The sequence below is a fragment of the Bufo bufo genome, chromosome 6 (genome assembly GCF_905171765.1).
Source record: "Bufo bufo chromosome 6, aBufBuf1.1, whole genome shotgun sequence".
Lineage (NCBI taxonomy): Eukaryota > Metazoa > Chordata > Amphibia > Anura > Bufonidae > Bufo > Bufo bufo.
The window spans coordinates 289,493,594-289,511,933 of record NC_053394.1 but is presented as its reverse complement, the minus strand read 5'-3'; the positions used below and the strand labels follow the sequence as shown (position 1 = coordinate 289,511,933).

The following is an 18,340-nucleotide window of genomic DNA, read 5'->3' as shown; positions in this document are numbered from 1 at the left end:
AAAAAAAACACTTACCTCTCCTGCTCCTGGACGCCGCCTGCAATTTTCTTTTTCCTCAGTCGACTGTTCTCTGAAATGGCACGCACAGCGGTCACAGAGTGCCCTCACGCTGTACGCAGGCCTGCACAGCCGACAGCCGAGGACCAGGAAGCGGTAAGTACAGAGCGTTCGCCACTTCCTGGTCCTTCGGTACTAATGAGCGGTTACATAATGGAAGCGCTCATTAGTATTCACCAGCCATTGGGCAGAGCAGCTGCTTTGGGGAATCAGCGGGGGGGGGCACCCGGGGGGGGCAAAGAATAACATAGCGACGCCCTGTAGTGACGCCACTACCGCCCCCCTGACTGGAGTTGCTTTTACTTCTCTTTTACGCCTGTTTCCAGGCATAAATGTGTAGTGTCCCACTAGATAGGCGTGGGCACTACACAAGGGTCAATTGGTGTGCGCGTTACTCCTACTCAAAAGGGACAGAAATGTTATATTTAAGTGTGCATTTAATGTATTTTCTAATGTGTTTTTATATGCAATGTTCCCCTGTATGATGCAATAGCAGGCCTAGTTGGGTGTAGTTAGACATCCCAGACACTAGAGGGAGATAGGGAGCCCCTAGTATAAATGTCCAGGCCCAGACAGGGAGAGTTAGTTCAGAGTCCTGAGTCTGCAGAGACAGAAGTTAGAAGGCACCAGCCAGAGATATGCTGAGGGCCTCCTCCTGACATGCAGCTTGATAGCCCTGGCTGCTAGCTATGACCAGGAGGCTAGTGAAGAGTCCTAGCCTGCCTATAGTCCAAGAGAGCCTCAGCTCTGAAGAGACCCCAGTAGCAGGACAGAACCTCCTGGGAGAAACCCTTCACCAGACAAGTCAGGATATTACAAGCAAAGATAAGTAACACTGATGGGCAGATGCTTTAGGAAGCAAAGCAAGGATTTAATACGAGAGGAAGATATATATATACCAAGGATTTAAGCCACCATTTAGGCATCCGGGCCTTGGGATTGAAACCAGACAGGAGTTCTAGAAAGGAACAGTGTACGCTATTTCTGAGGAAAGGTACAACCTGATTCTGAGTGTGTTGTGGATTTACCCCCTGAGTATCTTGCATGATCAATACCTGCCATCTTGTGGAATAAAGCCTGCTTGTGAAGCTGTGATCTAAAGGACTGTATTACCATCTGTATGTACAAAGTTGGACTGTTAAGTAAAGCAACGTTTGGTTCACTATACCACCTGTGTACCTCAATTATTCCAACTATAAATCGGTGTGCCACCGTTACAGGCACTGGCGTCACGAATCCAAAAGGGACCTTGCCCCAGGCACTCAAAATACCTGTAACATCCCGGGCACCTCATCCACCATCAGGCCTGGTCCCTACATACAGAGTGTGCCCCAGAGGAACTTGTGTCTACCTCTCCTTCACTGCCGCATGCCTGCCCAGGGTTCTCCAATACAGTGAGCAACCCTCGATTGCCCATAACCGTGACCTCGCTTCGCAATACCCTGCAGGTCTGGCGTGCTGCAAATGTTAGTAAATTTGCTGAGGCCAATGTCCCGGCCTCTGCCACTCGGAAGTGGGGAGGACGGTGTAAAAATAAAAAGTCGGAAAACGGGGTCTTGCAACTTTTTTTACACCAAAAACTGGCGTAAGAATTTTAGCAAACGACCCCCTACATGTTCATTATTTGGCCTCTTTCGTGTCTGTGATGACATTAGTGACAAGATAGTCAGTGGTTCGTCCATCAAGTTGTCTGTGAAGAATGCGTGTTTGTTCCATGTGTCCATTATTTGCCCTCAGTGTGTCATCTGTATTCCAGGGACACTGCTAGGCTGAAGCATCTCCTAGGAACGATCGTGAAAATCACAGACCAAATACAGATGGCATCCGTGTTGTGTCAGTGCTTTTCACAGACCCATAGACTAATGTGTGTGAGGGATCCGAAATCATTGACAAAAATAGGGCATGCTTCAGTGGTGTCACAGGGAAAAGTACTGATGTGTGAATATATACATTAAAGTGGTTTTCCGAGATTTTTATACTGATGATGTATCCTCAGGTTAGGTCATTAGTATCTGATTGGTGAGACCCCCGCTGATCAGCTGTTTGAGAAGGCACCGACACTCCCGTGAGCTCGGCAGCCTTCTCGCAGCTCACCAAGCACAGCGCCGTACATAGTACAGTGGCTGTTTGGTATCACAGCTCAGTCCCATTCACTTCAATGGAGCTGAGCAGCGCCTAGGCCACGTGACCAATGATTGCGTCGTCACTGGCCTAGGGAAAGCTTAGAGAAGGCCGCGGCACTCACAGGAGCACTAGTGCCTTCTCATAAAAGCTGATCAGCGGGGGTGTCAGACCCCTACTGATCAGATACTGATGACTTATCCTTTAAAGTCAGTGGCTACATGTGCTGTTCGAGGAGAGGATTCTGTGATTCACTGACGTGTGAAAGAGGCCTTAGGGAACGTTCACACGGTCGAGTATTCCGCGCGGATGCGATGCGTGAGTTGAACGCATTGCACCCGCACTGAATACCGACCCATTCATTTCTATGGGGCTGTTCACATGAGCGGTGATTTTCACGCATCACTTGTGCGTTGCGTGAAAATCGCAGCATGCTCTATATTCTGCGTTTTTCACGCAACGCAGGCCCCATAGAAGTGAATGGGGTTGCGTGAAAATCGCAAGCAAGTGCGGATGCGGTGCGATTTTCACGCATGGTTGCTAGGTGACAGTCTATTCACTGTATTATTTTCCCTTATAACATGGTTATAAGGGAAAATAATAACATTCTGAATACAGAATGCATAGTAGGTGATCAATTGAGGGTTTAAAAAAATTAACTCACCTTCTCCTCTTGTTCGCGTAGTTCCCGGTCTCTTCTTTACTTCTTAAAAGATGAGCTACCGGCTAGGACCTGTGGTGACTTCAGATCACATGCTCCAATCACATGGTCCATCACCACGGTTCCGTTCCGTGCTCACGTTCCACAAAAAAGTGCATGCACTACTTTTTTGCGGTGCGGACTGACGGATGTTGATCGCGGACCCCATTCAAGTGGCATGCGGCTGCCCCGTGGTCGTGCCCGTGCATGAGCCCTTAGGAAGAGTATGGAATTTTGATTTGGATTCTGTGCCTAAATTTTACAAGAATCTGCAGGGAAACCTGCACCTGTCCTATCTTTGGCCGTATCTTGCGGATAGCAGACCCACTCAAGTCAATGGGTCTACGTCCACAGCATGGGGCCGGTGCCTGTATATTGCAGACCCGCCATTTGTGGCCAGCAATATGGGCATGGAGCCCTTACATTCATGGGCATGAGCCCTTAACCTGCGTATTTCACCTGCAGACAAAAGGTGATCTGAGGCTTAAAAACAGAACATACAGTACTCTGTGGCCATTCTCTGTATAATCATCTTGTCCCGTGTGACCGCTGCATAATTACAGGCGTCCGCATTATACAGAGAAGCCAGGGAATCACCAAGAAAGGTAAGTGTTATCTGCAGCTGAGGGTAAGTTCACACATTGCAGATATGTTGTGGTTGAAACCTGCACCAAAAGCCATAACCTGGAACATACTTATCAGATGAGGATTTAAAATCGATTGAAGTTCAATGAAAAAATCCACGAGCAATCCACAAGATAATGCACATGGGGTAGACTGAAAGTCTGATCCGCAGTGACATTTTAATCTTTGGTAGGGATCATAATCACTTTCCGATACATCCATTATGTAACCTTCAGCATCATGAAATCAAAATTATGCCAAATGCATCCCTTTGTCACGTTTCTGAATCTGGGACCCCTGTTCTGCCTGTTACCAAGCAAAGGTTATATCTACCCTAATAATAATGTCATATAGTGCACAAATAATAGCACAGTGCTCACAAAGTGGCTCTATAACAGTGTCTGCCACCAAGCCTTACCATGGTGCCAAGTAAATAGATGTTAGAGGGGTTGTCCCACAAAAAATATTCTAAATTTTTCAAACCGGCACCTTGATCTGAATACTTTTGTAATTGCATGTATCAGTAATTAAAAATGTTGTATAGCCACTGAGTTATTCAATAAAATGTATCTGTATAGCGCCACCTGCTGTTTGTTTTTGTTTTATTTTCTTGACCTGCTCACTGAGAAGGCCGCACGTGCTCAGTTTCATCCTTCAACTGCCTCCTGAGCTGTGATAGGGTGAGCATGGACACGCCCCCTGAGCTGTGATAGGGAGAGCATGGACACGCCTCCTGAGCTGTGATAGGGAGAGCATGGACACGCCCCCCGTAGCTGCAGCAGAAAAGACACTCCCCTGAGCTGTCAGCTTGATATAAATCTTGCAGAGCAATCAATGGGGAGATCTCTGGATCCATGTGAGGTACAGGACCGGTTCTAGCTTCGTTAGAAAGAGGTTGTCATGTACTAAATGATTTTCATTTTTTACATTAGTCATGGGATAACTCCTTTAATGTCTTGAGTGTGTGGAGCACCAGACACATCTGTTCTGGCACTGGGTATTAATACGTATTTACACCTTATCAGCCACATCAGTGCCAGTCACAGGAGGGCACGCGAAACAGTGCCAGCCATGCTGCCTCGTCAGCCACAGTGCTTATAATATTAGTGCATTCACACCACAGTGAAAAATGGCCATGTACTGGACATTTTTGTAACCGCTGTCACTCGGCCGTTTTTTAGAACCAATTAAAGTCTATGGAGCTATTTACATGGCCGTTTTTTTTTTAACGGCCAGTGGGCCAGAAGGACCCCATTGAAATCAATAGACCCATTTATAACAGCTGTTATAGACCGGAATGCATTTATATACTGGGGGCACTGCAGAGGTTAAGATAAAAAAACACAAAAAAAACTATGAAATTGATCAGTTTTTAATAGACTTTAAAAACGGATGCAAAACAGACGTAAAAAAAAAATAAACGGACACAAAATGGATGCACACACTGATGTAAAAAAGCCATGAATAACTGACAGTGTTTCCGTTTTTTTTCACTGTCTGATAGTAGTACCAGTCACAGCGCCCCTTTAAAGTTCCAGCCCCCTTCTCCATTGAGGCGCTGTTAAATGATGAGGTAATCATGTGTGGCCGGGGTGTTATAAAAGCTGGTTTGGCATGATACAAATTTCCATAGACTTTCCCTGGACAAACTATTACGCAGGAGGGTTCAGCTGGGGCATGTTCCCCTGGGCACAGAGGCTGGGGGGGGGGGGGGGGGCAGTTTGTTTACATGGTGAAGCTGGTAGCTGTCCTCTCCCTGCTTCACTGTTCCGCTGAGCTTTGGTGATCCCCACCAGGCCGCACATCACGCTGCTGACTGTGGGAGGAGCGGTGAAAGCCTGGGAACCAGCCTCCCGTACAGCCAGCAGCACAATGTGTGTGTGTGAGCGCATTGTGCTGCTGCTGAGAATGCCAGATGTGCCGATCATCAGGGAAACAGGTTTTTATGGAACTGGAGGGGGTACTAGAGGCCTACAGTGAGGGGGCACAGAGGTGGGCATTACTATTGTGAAGGGGGGCGTAATGTGGGCAAACTGCAAAAAACCACAAGGAGGACATAACTACTGTGAAGGGGGCGTAATGTGGGCAAACTGCAGTGAGGGTGTGCAATGTGGGCATTTCTATTGTAAAGGAGGCACAATGTGGATATTACTACTGTGAGGGAGCACAATGTGGATATTACTACTGTGAGGGAGCACAATGTGGATATTACTACTGTGAGGGGCACAATGTGGGCATTAGTACTGTGTGGTAGCACTAAGGGGAAAGCAATGCCCTGATTACCCTGTTATACATACTCTTTCTTCCAGGGCAGCACAGCGCCCCCTACTGGGTATTTCCCAACACAGTTAACATCCCGTATTTATGTGATTATTCTTTTTGCTCTATCACCACTGGGAGCTTGTTCTGGATCCAGCGGACATCACGCCAGCGACACCCTGGATGTGGTAGGACCAGTTGGTGCTTTCATTTATTACACAGTGTATTGGTACCGCTTTGTACCCTATGATAGATTTATTAGGTAAGTGAGACTGGGTGAGTACATGCCATGCTGAATCCTTGCCCCGGGTGCTGGAAAGCCTAGCTACACCTCTGTATTACCAACCAACTCATATTGGTATTACAATTCCATCACAATATTGATATCACAAGGAATCTTAAAGGGTAACTGTCATTTTTTATTTTATTTGCTAGTTTATTAGAGCTAGGCATGTATACCTGAGTTAGTCTGTCAATGATTGTCAAAAGATCTGTAATTTCCTCATAATGAAAGCTTTCATTAATGTCCCCTGTCCCTTTCCACTGCTCCCTTAAAAGACAGTTGCTAGGGCTTGTCTGTCTCCAGCTAAGACAGATAGACAGAGGGGCGGTCCTTTACACTGCATGCCTGCATTAGTCTTCAGCGTGAGGAGGCGTGTCTCTCAGTAATCCAATCTGATTGGCGGGCAGGGAGCTGCTGGCTACAGCAAGTGTGTATGGGAAGTGAGGGAAAGCAGTTTTGGCCTCAGAGAACTGGCACAGGAGCCATCTTGAGAAGGTCCTCATATTGTAAATGTTTAAACAGCCGTAACTAAGGGAAAAACTCAAGGAAAACAGTGGTATGTGAAGAAACTAAAGATTGCTTTATGCATAATGCTGCTGCAGCAGTAACATATGCTAAAATAGATTTTTTGATGAAAACATGACGGTTACACTTTAAGGTCATATTACACAAGCTGATTATTGTAAGCGGTCATCTGGCAGTGTAATACTGCTGCCGATTACCCAATAAATCGGTATCTTTTAACAGTATAGGGACGAGCGATGCATTAGATAGCTGCGTGTAATAGCAGTGGTCTTCTCCTCTAGCAAGCAGGCGATTGACGGGTGTGAATGCTTCCAACTCGACAATCGCCTACTCTATCTGCCCATGTAATAGGGCCTTTAGTTATACACTTAGGGTCCATTCACACGTCCATGTGTGTTTTGCGGATTCGCAAAACACGGACACCGGCAATGTGCGTTCCGCATTTTGTGGACCGCACATCGCCGGCACTAATAGAATATGCCTATTCTTGTCTGCAATTGCGGACAAGAATAGGGCATGTTCTATTTTTTTTCGGGAACAGAAATGCGGACGTGGAAGTGCGGGTCCGCATTTCCGGATCCGTGCATAGAAATGAATGGGTCCGCAATTGCAAAATGCGGAACGGAATTGCGGACGTGTGAATGGAGCGTTATAACGTCAATACATACAGTATTATATTCTGCTCTGTGATACCCATGGAAGCAAGTCAACCTCATTTCTGTAAATCTCATATCACATCTGCTGAGTAAAATCATCTCCTTTTTACAATGGACAAAGTTCTGACTCCGACTCCTTCATAAATGTCCAATAATTAGTAATACATTTCCTGTAGTAAAACTGTGACATCAGGCTTTTTCTTACTATCACATAGGTAATTAGTCTGCTCAGATTGAACATAAACCATAATACAATTTCAGAAATTCATATGTAATGCACTGTGCATTTAATAACTGGAAAACACTATTGTGTACTGAATAATTGTAAGAATTCTAGGAATAAGTCCTCAGAAAGTTTGAAAAGCTCTATATGTATGTCCTGAAAATGCAGAGAATGCAAGTCGGTAAAAATGGGATGTGAGGATTCGCTCTGATAGGCAGGGTAAGCGGACGCAGAACAGAGGCAAAAGAAACAGTTTGTAAACCAAAACTTCAGTGTTTATTTACACAGGAGGAAAAAACAAAGCAACATTTTTCAGTCTTAGTGTTTGTTCACACAAAGGAAAGTCCAAAGCACAAAACAGTCACCTTGTTAGGGTACTTTCACACTAGCGTTTTTCTTTTCCAGCACTGAGTTCTGTCCTTGGGGCTCAAATCCGGAAAAGAACTGATCAGTTTTATCCTAAGGCTGCGTTCACACGGGCGAGATTTCCGCGCGGGTGCAATGCGGTAGGTGAACGCATTGCACCCGCACTGAATCTGGACCCATTCATTTCTATGGGACTGTTCAGATGAGCGGTGATTTTCACGCATCACTTATGCGAAGTGAATGGGGTTGCGTGAAAATCGCATGCATCCGCAAGCAAGTGCGGATGCGGTGCGATTTTCACGCACGGTTGCTAGGTGACTGTCTATACACTGTATTATTTTCCCTTATAACATGGTTATAAGGGAAAATAATAGCATTCTGAAAACAGAATGCTTAGTAGGTGATCAGTTGAGGGTTAAAAAAAATAAAAAAAATTAACTCACCTTCTCCGTTTGTTCGCGTAAGTCCCGGTCTTTAGTTCTTTAAAAGATGAACTATGGGCTAAAGGACCTTTGGTGACGTCAGATCACATGCTCCAATCACAGGGTCCATCACCGCGGTGATGTACCATGTGATTGGAGCATGTGATCTGACGTCACCAAAGGTCCTTTAGCCCATAGTTCATCTTTTGAGAAGTAAAGAAGAAACCGGGACTTACGCGAACAAACGGAGAAGGTGAGTTAATTTTTTTTATTTTTTTTAACCCTCAACTGATCACTTACTATGCATTCTGTTTTCAGAATGCTATTATTTTCCCTTATAACCATGTTATGAGGGAAAATAATAACATCTACACAACACCGAACCCAAACCTGAACTTCTGTGAAGAAGTTCGGGTCTGGGTACCACAGTCGTTTTTTTATCACGCGCGTGCAAAACACATTGCACCCGCGCGATAAAAACTGAACATCGGAACGCAATCGCAGTCAAAACTGACTGCAATTGCATTCCTACTCGCGCGGGTTTGCCGCAACACACCGGGACGCATCCGGAACTAATCTGGACACGCTCGTGTGAACGCAGCCTAATGCATTCTGAATGGAGAGTAATCCGTTCAGGATGCATCAGGATGTCTTCAGTTCAGTCTTTTTGACTGATCAGGCTTTTCAGAAAAACGTAGCATGTTGTATTTTTACCTCCGGCCAAAAATCCTGAACACTTTGACTGAACGCCGGATCCGGTCTTTTTCCCATTGATTTGCATTAACACCGGATCCGGCGCTGTGTGTTCAGTCAAACCGGATCCGGCTTTTGCATGTTAAACCCGAAAAATGTGAAAAAAAAGTTAAAGTCCATAAATGGCGGATCCGTTTTTTCCAATGCATTTTTTTCATTGTGATCAAAATCCTGATCAGGATTCAAATGTAATCCGTTTTCACGCGTTTTTCCGGATCCGGCGGGCAGTTCCGGTGTCGGAATTGAACGCCGGATTAAAACAACGCTAGTGTGAAAGTAGCCTTAGCATGTTTTTTCAGCGGTCCACAACAGGCTTGCGCATGCGGCTCTCAGCCCTCTAGCATGGCACCATGCCTCAGATCCCAAAACAGAGACCTTGATTCTGAGCCCAGCTGCCTATTTAAAGGACCGCCAGGTGCTGCCAAAACACAGACCGGCACTTAAACTCTGGTCCGGTATTTGATCTCACCTGGCTGGAAATCAGCCCAGCTGCCCATGTTGGGAGGAAAATACCTGTCTTCCCAAACAAAACCACTTGCTAAGTCACATCCCTCCCCCCCCCTTGTTCCATCCTGAGGGGGTGAACACACGCCAGACAGTGTACCCGGGACAGGGCATCCGCGTTTCCTTGTAACCGGCCTGCCCTGTGTTCTACTGTAAGCTTAAAGTTTTGCAAGGACAAGAACCATCTGGTGACCTGAGCATTCCTCTCTTTGGCCTGGCTCATCCACTTGAGAGGGGAGTGGTCGGTCACCAGACGGAACTTTCTCCCCAACAGATAATAGCGGAGAGACTTGAGTGCCCACTTGATGGCCAGGCACTCTCTCTCCACTATACTGTACCGGGTCTCAACTGGAGTGAACTTACGGCTGAGGAAGATAACGGGATTCTCCTCGTTGACTTCCTGAGACAGTATAGCACCGAGGCCTACTTCAGAGGCATCGGTCTGTACTATAAACTCCCTTTTAAAGTTGGGCATCACCAAAACCTAGGGACCCACACAGGGCCGACTTCAAAGCGGAGAAAGCCTCTTCCGCCTGGTCATTCCAGAAGACAATCACGGACTTCCGTCCCTTCAAGAGCCCTGTCAATGGAGCTGCTAAAGTGGCAAAATGGGGAACAAACCTCATATAATAGCCTACCATTCCCAGGAATGACTTTATTTGCCTAGTGGTGACAGGTCGGGGCCAGTTCCGTATCGCCTCTATTTTTGTTTACTTGAGGTTTGATGACTCTGCGCCCAATGACATACCCTAGGTATTTGGTCTCCTCTACCCTATCGCACATTTTTTTGGGTTAGCTGTTAGACCAGCCTTTCGAAGGGAGTCCACTACGGCCTGTACTTTGGGCAGGTGACTTTCCCAGTCGGTACTGTGAATGACAATATCATCCAGGTAAGCCGAGGCGTACCGCCGATGTGGACGAAGCACAATGTCCATTAGACGTTGAAAAGTGGCAGGGGCGCCATGCAGACCGAAGGGTAACACCTTATATTGGTACAGCCCCTCTGGTGTAATGAAGGCAGTTTTCTCTTTGGAAGCCTCTGTCAAGGGTACCTGCCAGTACCTTTTGGTGAGGTCCAAAACAGAAAAATACCGGGCTTGGCCTAACCTTTCAATAGGCTCATCCACCCAAGGCATGGGATATGCATCGAATTTAGATATTTTGTTCAGCTTACGAAAATCATTACAAAACCGTAATGTCCCGTCCGACTTAGGTATTAAGACTATAGGACTGGCCCACTCACTTTTAGACTCCTCGATGGCGTCTAGCCGCAGCATGAGCTGCACTTCCTCCGAGATGGCTTGTCGCCGAGCCTCGGGTACCCGGTATGGCTTTAACCAGACTTTTGCCTGAGGCTCAGTGATAATGTCATGCTGGATTGTGGAAGTGCGTCCAGGGAGGTCCGAGAACACATCCGTGCTCCGACTAACGAACTCCCTGGTCTCCTGAGCCTGTTTACAGGAGAGGCTGTCAGCAATTTTTACTGTGGCAGCCGCTTCCCTTGCATCAGACATAGGAGCTGGAACCTCTTCCCCTAGAAAACCCAGCCGCAGGCTGTCTTCAGTACAGGTCTCATTATCTTTCCAAGGTTTAAGTAAATTAACATGGTAAACCTGCTCCGGCTTCCACCGCCCTGGCTGGTGTACCTTGTAATTTACCTCTCCAACTTTCTCGAGTACCTCGTAGGGCCCCTGCCATCTAGCCAGGAACTTACTGTCCACGGTCGGTACCAGAACCAAAACCCGGTCACCAGGGTTAAAGATCCGGACCCGAGCCTGCCGATTATAGATCCTCCATATGCTCCCTGACAAGAGGTAAAACGGTCTCTATCTGCTGTTGCATCTTGATAACATACTCCAGGACACTTTTATGCAGAGTGGGTTGCTGTTCCCACGCCTCTTTGGCCACGTCCAACAGACCACAAGGATGTCTGCCATAAAGCAATTCGAAGGGCGAGAACCCAGTAGAAGCCTGGGGTACCTCTCGCACAGCGAACATGAGATAGGGCAGAAGAAGGTCCCAATCCTTCCCATCTTTAGACACCACCCTTTTTAACATAGTTTTTAGAGTTTTGTTAAACCTTTCAACCAGAACCGTCCGTTTGCGGATGGTACATGGACATCCGTAACTGTCTGATATGCAGCAACTTACAGAGTTCCCTCATGACCTTGGACATAAAAGGGGTCCCCTGGTCAGTCAGTACCTCTTTAGTTAGCCCCACTCGGGAGAACATCTCCATTAGCTCCTTAGCTATAAGCTTCGCCGATGTATGTCGCAGTGGCACCGCCTCCGGGTAACGAGTGGCATACTCCAGGACGACCAAGATGTGTTGGTGTCCTCTAGCGGACTTCAGTACTGGGCCTACGGGGTCCATAGCGATTCGCTTATACGGCACCTCGATGATCGGGAGAGGTACCAAGGGACTGCGAAAAAGGTGTTGGGGGCTAGTTGCCTGGCAGGTCAGGCAAGATTTACTGAATTCTTCCACCTCCCTAAACACACTGGGGCAGTAAAACCATTGTAGTATCCGGTCCTGTGTCTTCTGCATTCCCAGATGACCCCCGAGAACATGTTGGTGGGCTAACTCTAACACGAGTTTGCGATAAGCCTGGGGCACCACCAACTGTTCAATGGATTCACCTCGCAGCTGGTTTACCCGGTACAACATCTCCTGATGAACCACAAAACGGGGGAAGACCGACTCTGCCCCTGGTTGTTGTGGTTCACCATCTACTATTAATAAATTTTCCCAGGCTCAGGATAGGGTTGGGTCCCGGTGTTGGGCAGTACCAAAATTATCCCCGGAGACATTGAGGTTTGCCAGCTCGGGACCCGGTGGCAAGTCCTCCATGTCTCCCACCATCACACTTAGCGGGGTTGTCTCCCCCTCTTCCACCGAAGTGGCGGTCACCCCTACCGCTGGCCCTTCGGACTCAGGTTCCCAGGGTTCTGGTCTCCTCCCTGAGCCAGGCCACTCTTCTAGGGTTACCCCTGTCTCATGGGTATCAGTCACTCTCGTAGTAGGCCACAGTGCCGGGAAGTCTCTCCCTATTATAAGTTTGTAGTGTATATTGGTGGCAACAGCCACCTTGTGGGTCCACCTGCCGGCAACTGTGGATAGAGACACCATAGCAGTGGGGTAGTCTTTTAAGTCTCCATGAATACACATGACCCTGACTTTCCGGCCAGTATACTCAGTGGACCGTACCAGGGGAGCCATTACCAGGGTCACCAGACTCCCTGAGTCCAACAGAGCCTCCGCTGGAGTGTCTCCCACCTCCACCTGGCACAGGTGATTAAGAGTCTCCAGGGCACCCACTGCATACAGCTTCCTAGCATACAACGACTGACGGAAGCCATAGTTCGTGTCCATGGGTTCCACCTGATGTGGACAGTCATTTCGTACATTGCCAGGCTCCCGACACCACCAACAGACTATCGGAGCTGGGTCCACAGGGGGTACATCCCGGGGAGTTTTGGTAGGCACAAACCGCCGGGTCTGGGGTGGAGAGTTACGGGATTTTAATACCTCCCTCCCAAAAGAAACCCCCTGTAGATTCCGGCTAGCCTCATAGCGCTCCACCAGGTCGACCATCTCGAGAGCATTACCTGGAGAGACCTGGCCGATCCATTGCTGGAGAGGGGGTGGCAAAGCCCTCCAGAACATAGCCAACGGACGGTCCAGCATAGCAGTGGGGCTCAGCACGTCAGGCTGTAGCCACTTTTGCAAGAGGTTAAGTAATTTATAACACTGGGGTCTCACGGGCTCAGCCGCTTAAACCCCCACTGATGCACCCGCTGGGCCCGGACCAACACATTCACCCCCAGTCTTGCCAGAATCTCACCCTTGACTTTCTGGTAGTCGGCCGCTTGATCGTCCGGCAAGTCGAAATACACCCGCTGGGAATCGGATGTCAGGAACGGAGTGAAGAACTCAGCCCACTGGTCTCGGGGTAAATTCTCCCTTGTGGCCACCTTCTCGTACATCGCCAGGTAGGTTTCAACGTCATCTGATGGTGTCATCTTGGGGATCGCCGCATGGACCGCTTTCCAGACATCATGGACACTCTGGGACGCTCCTGCCGTCTGTAAATCCATCACGTGTTGTAACAGCAGCTGGTTTGTTTCTTGCTGGTGTTGGTTAGCCTCCACGAGAGCTTTCATTACAGAATCCATTTTGTCACGTGACACAGGTTTAAATTTAGCTGGTTTAATCCAGGACATACAGCCGTACCCGAAAAAAATATTTCCGCTTTTGCGCCAGCCTCACTGCGTGTGCCTGCACCCTCACCAATTGTGAGGATTCGCTCTGATAGGCAGGGTAAGCGGACGCAGAACAGAGGCAAATGAAACAGTTTGTAAAACAAAACTTCAGTGTTTATTCAGACAGGAGGAAAAAACAAAGCAACATTTTTCAGTCTTAGTGTTTGTTCACACAAAGGAAATTCCAAAGCACAAAACAGTCACCTTGTTAGCATTTTTTTTTTAGCGGTCCACAATAGGCTTTAGGGGGCCTGTTTCCCCGCATGCGGCTCTCAGCCCTCTAGCAGGGCACCATGCCTCAGATCCCAAAACAGAGACCTTGATTCTGAGCCCAGCTGCCTATTTAAAGGACAGCCAGGCGCTGCCAAAACCCAGACCGGCACTTAAACTCCGGTCCGGTATTTGATCTCACCTGGCTGGAAATCTGCCCAGCCGCCCATGTTGGGAGGAAAATACCTGTCTTTCGAAACAAAACCCCTTGCTATGTCACAGGGAATAAAAGAAAAATGTATAAAGTGCAGCTGCTATATTCAGTGCTGCCATTAAAGGTTTGTATTGAGAGGAAATCAGGCAAACGGTAAGTGTAAAAATTAAAGGGATTTCCCATCTCAGACAATGGGTGCATATCGATAGGATATGCACCCATTGTCTGATAGGTGCGGGTCCCACCGCTGGGACCCGCACCTACAATGAGAACAGAGCCTGGAAATGAACGGAGGGCGCACTGCGCATGCGCAGCCGCCCTCCATTAATTTCTATGGGGCCGCCGAAAATAGCCGAGCGCTGGCTCGGCTATTGCCGTCTGCCCCATAGAAATGAATGCGAGCATGGGCCACGCATGCGCGGTCCGCTCCCATTCTATGGGAGCAGCGCATGGTGGTGGACAGACCCTGGGAAATCAGGGGTCCTCCAGCCACAGCGCTCCCCGCTTCGTTCTCGTTGTAGGTGCGGGTCCCAGCGGTGGGATCCGCACCTATTAGACAATGGGGGCATATACTAGCGATATGCCCCCATTGTCTGAGATGGGAATACCCCTTTAAGTCATCTGCAATTTCTGATTTAAAATAACAATAAATGACTTTTTTACCAATTAATAATAGTCCATTATACACTGATTTATATTGTTTAGGCCCATGACTGCACCACATGCTTCTGCTATCAAGCGACTAAGGAAATCCTTTACTGGTAAGTGAAATGTATTTTGTAAGTGTTTTATTCACATACAGTATCTGTTTATAATACAACAGATCTTGGAAATATTCTGACAGCCAATGACTGTATTGCTTTCTGTCTCCTCAATACCTACATCCAAACTGAAAAGTCACTGAGTGACAAAAGCCACTAAACTGTCCTCCTCTCTCATCCTACCTGTCCTCCACTCTCTTCCTCCTCCTTTTAGCTTCTAAAGTCCTACTTTCTAATCCTTTACCTCAGCCTCCATGATCTCCCTCTTCATTCTCCTACTCAGCCTTCATGTCCTCTTCTCTCATTCACAGTCTCCATGTCATTTTCTCTCATCCTCAGCCGTCATGTTTCCCTGCATTATCCTCAGCCTCCATGTAACCCTTTCTGAACCTCAGTCTCCATGTCCTTTCAACTACAACCCTCATTTCACCCTCTCTCATCCTCAGTCTTCATTTCTTCCTCTTTTGTAAGAGAGGAGGACATGTATTCCTGTGTTTTCCTCCCTTATTGATCAAAGACTCCGTGTCCTCTTATCTCAACCACATGCTTCTCAGCCTCCATTGCCTCCTCTCTCATCTTCTTTTTTCACAACCTCCATATCCTCTTCTTTTATTCACATACTCCTTCTCCACCACCATAACCTCCATTCTCAACTACCACCTTCTCAGCCTCCACATCCTCCTCTTTTATTCGTCTTCTCCTCAGCCTTTTATCTCTTTTCCTTCTCAAACTCAGTGTCCAAGCTCTTAAATATATATGATGATGAAATGAACAATACCTACATTGACAAACAGTGACAGTGACCAACATTACTTATAGACAGAAAAGTAAAATTAGTACAGATGTGTATATTATAAAACAAACAAAACACTGGCCTCCTCATACCCCTTCATAGCCAGCCAACCCTCTCTGTTTCTTTATCAGTCATAACAACAATGTTACCAACAATAGGAAATCAGACTAACAGAAGGTGTAAAAATGTATACTTATCCACAATTTATGAATTAAACTCACAAATTCTTTATGGATTAAAAACCGACCATTGTGCACTACATATAGGCCCATGACTGCACCACATGCTGCTGCTAGCAAAGTACTAAGGAAATCTATTACTGGTAAGTGAAATAAATTTTTTGCTTATTTTCTAATCATTTTATACACATGTCTATGTTTATAACACAACCAATCTTGGACGTATTCTGATAGTCAATGACTGAAAAGCTGTTGAGTTACAAAAGCTACCATACGGTGAATACTCCTCTCTCATTCTCAATGTCATCCTCTCCTTTCCTCCTCCCCATTCTACACCTTCTTAGTTTCTAACCCTCCTTTCTAATTCTTCTCATCAGCTCCATAAACGACTGGAGGACCTAGCACATCTATTTATTACGTGGACTGATTATTGATTTTAATGAACACCAACTCCGGCTGCAGAGAAACTAAACATTTAGGGACACGTTTATTAAGACCGGTGTTTTAGATTCTGGTCTTAATAAAGCCCTAAACGTGCGGTGGATCCACCGAAGTTATGAAGAGCACCAGTTCAAAATGTCAGGCTGTTTCTTAGTGGCCTTACATTTAGATCTTTTTCTATGCCTAAAACAGGTGTAGAAAATGGGGAATGAGACGGGCCTGCCGGCACATCTGCTTCCCCGCCCACATTATAAGACCTGGCGTGAGCAGGGCGAATTCGCAGATGGCAGGGCAATTAACCTTTGCACCACTATCTGCGCCTGAAATAGGCCTAATTTAGTCGTATTTCAGCATAGTAAATGATCCCCTTACATACATTTCAGCATAGTAAATGATCCCATTGGGTTCCTACAAAAATAACAGCTGATTGCTGTGGATCTCCGCAATGGTACTTTCAGTGGTCAGCTTATCATCTACATTATGGAACCTATGGCCAAAAATACATTACCCAAAGTGGACATTTGATTTAAATTTACATAAAATAGAATTCACGGGGAAGGTTTACAGATCCAGGAATTTATTTCATGATTTTATATTGTTGATAACATCTTAGGGCGGAATGAACATCATGGAAAGACTGGAAGAGTATGGTATCTCCATATACCACATCAACCATGCTGTACGATATAGAGCATTGTGTTTTGTGAAATAGGAAGCATTTTTCATTCATTGGAGCTGTCCGAGTTACATATAGTCCATATATGTCCACCATATCTATACTCGTAAATATGGCTCACTGTATAAAATACAGGCGTATTATGTGCAATACATATGAGAAGTCATCTCTGTGAGGGAATTGGTTCATCCAGTGTCATCCAAATGTTTCCAGTGCTTCCTCCAGATCTGGACGTTCATGCTCTGATATACAATAAAAATGTATTTATAAAGGAGTTTTTCCAGTGTCTTTTAACCAAAGTCACAAAAAGCATAGAATGAGTCCAGGTCTCCGTACCCATGTTCTGCTGGATAATTTATGTTTCTCCAGTGTCTCCATAATTCCAGTGTTACAGGAAACTCTGTCTCTTTATTCCAGTGTTAGGTCATACCCTCCTCCCCTTATTTCATGGCACCAAAGTCAAATGGAAATGCGCTGCCCATATTCGAGTGCTACAGGATAATTTGGTGTTTTTCTATTCCAGCATAGTAAAATAATAAAATTCCTATATAAAGTCAATCATAAAATAATCTACAGCTGTCCCCCGAACCCTTTTCAAATGTCCCCATTGTCAATAAGAAGCCAATGTAAAAAAAGGAGATAGTCCAGCTCCCGATGAGTCTTGGCAATAGAATGCTCTCAGTAGTATCTGGCCGTTTCTTTCCAGGTGGTGACCCAGTGTCTCTGGCTGTCTGGTAGCCTGCCGCACAGCTTCTGTCTTTCATCTTGACGGACACACACAGCATAGTGAGTTTGGGCCAGGCTGTAATGTCTGACACGATGGAAAAATCCAACCTGCAGAATCATGGGCAGCAAGGAGACATGGCGGGAGGGACAACATGGATGTTGTGGTTAGAATATGTTGAGACACATACGGTTGTGAAATAGAAGTTACCAAGGAGAAGAGGTACAATGATAAAAGAGTTGATATGGGACAGTCCCATAGACAGTGAAGTTGTGTATAAGAATAGGTTAAGATGGAAGGTGATAGAAGAAAACAGATGGAATATAGACAAGAGATGATGTGAGTAGTAGTTAAAAATTAGGAATGGCATTTGGACATGGTTAGGTGTGAAATAGACAAAGGCAGAAAAAGAAGTTTTGTAAAATAATTCCACACAGAATAAATAGAGGATAGACCTATAAAAAAGATACATATAAAAAAGATACATTAGCTTTAAGATTGTACAGTAAGTTATCAGGTACCATGGCGAACCAGAAATAAAGACACAAGTAGTGGGAGGAGGTGGGAAAGGTTTGCAAATGCTTGG

At 46.3% G+C, this 18,340-nt stretch overlaps 1 protein-coding gene across 1 annotated transcript in view; it reads right to left on the bottom strand.

Annotated features, from left to right (window-relative positions):
* Positions 1-17,089: 17,089 nt before the first annotated feature.
* Positions 17,090-18,340, bottom strand: part of ITGA3 (integrin subunit alpha 3) — a 75,660-nt gene continuing 74,409 nt past the window's right edge. The window contains exon 26 of the mRNA XM_040435049.1: positions 17,090-17,864. The gene's annotated coding sequence lies outside the window, so the exon portion shown is untranslated. The remainder of the gene's footprint in view (positions 17,865-18,340) is intronic.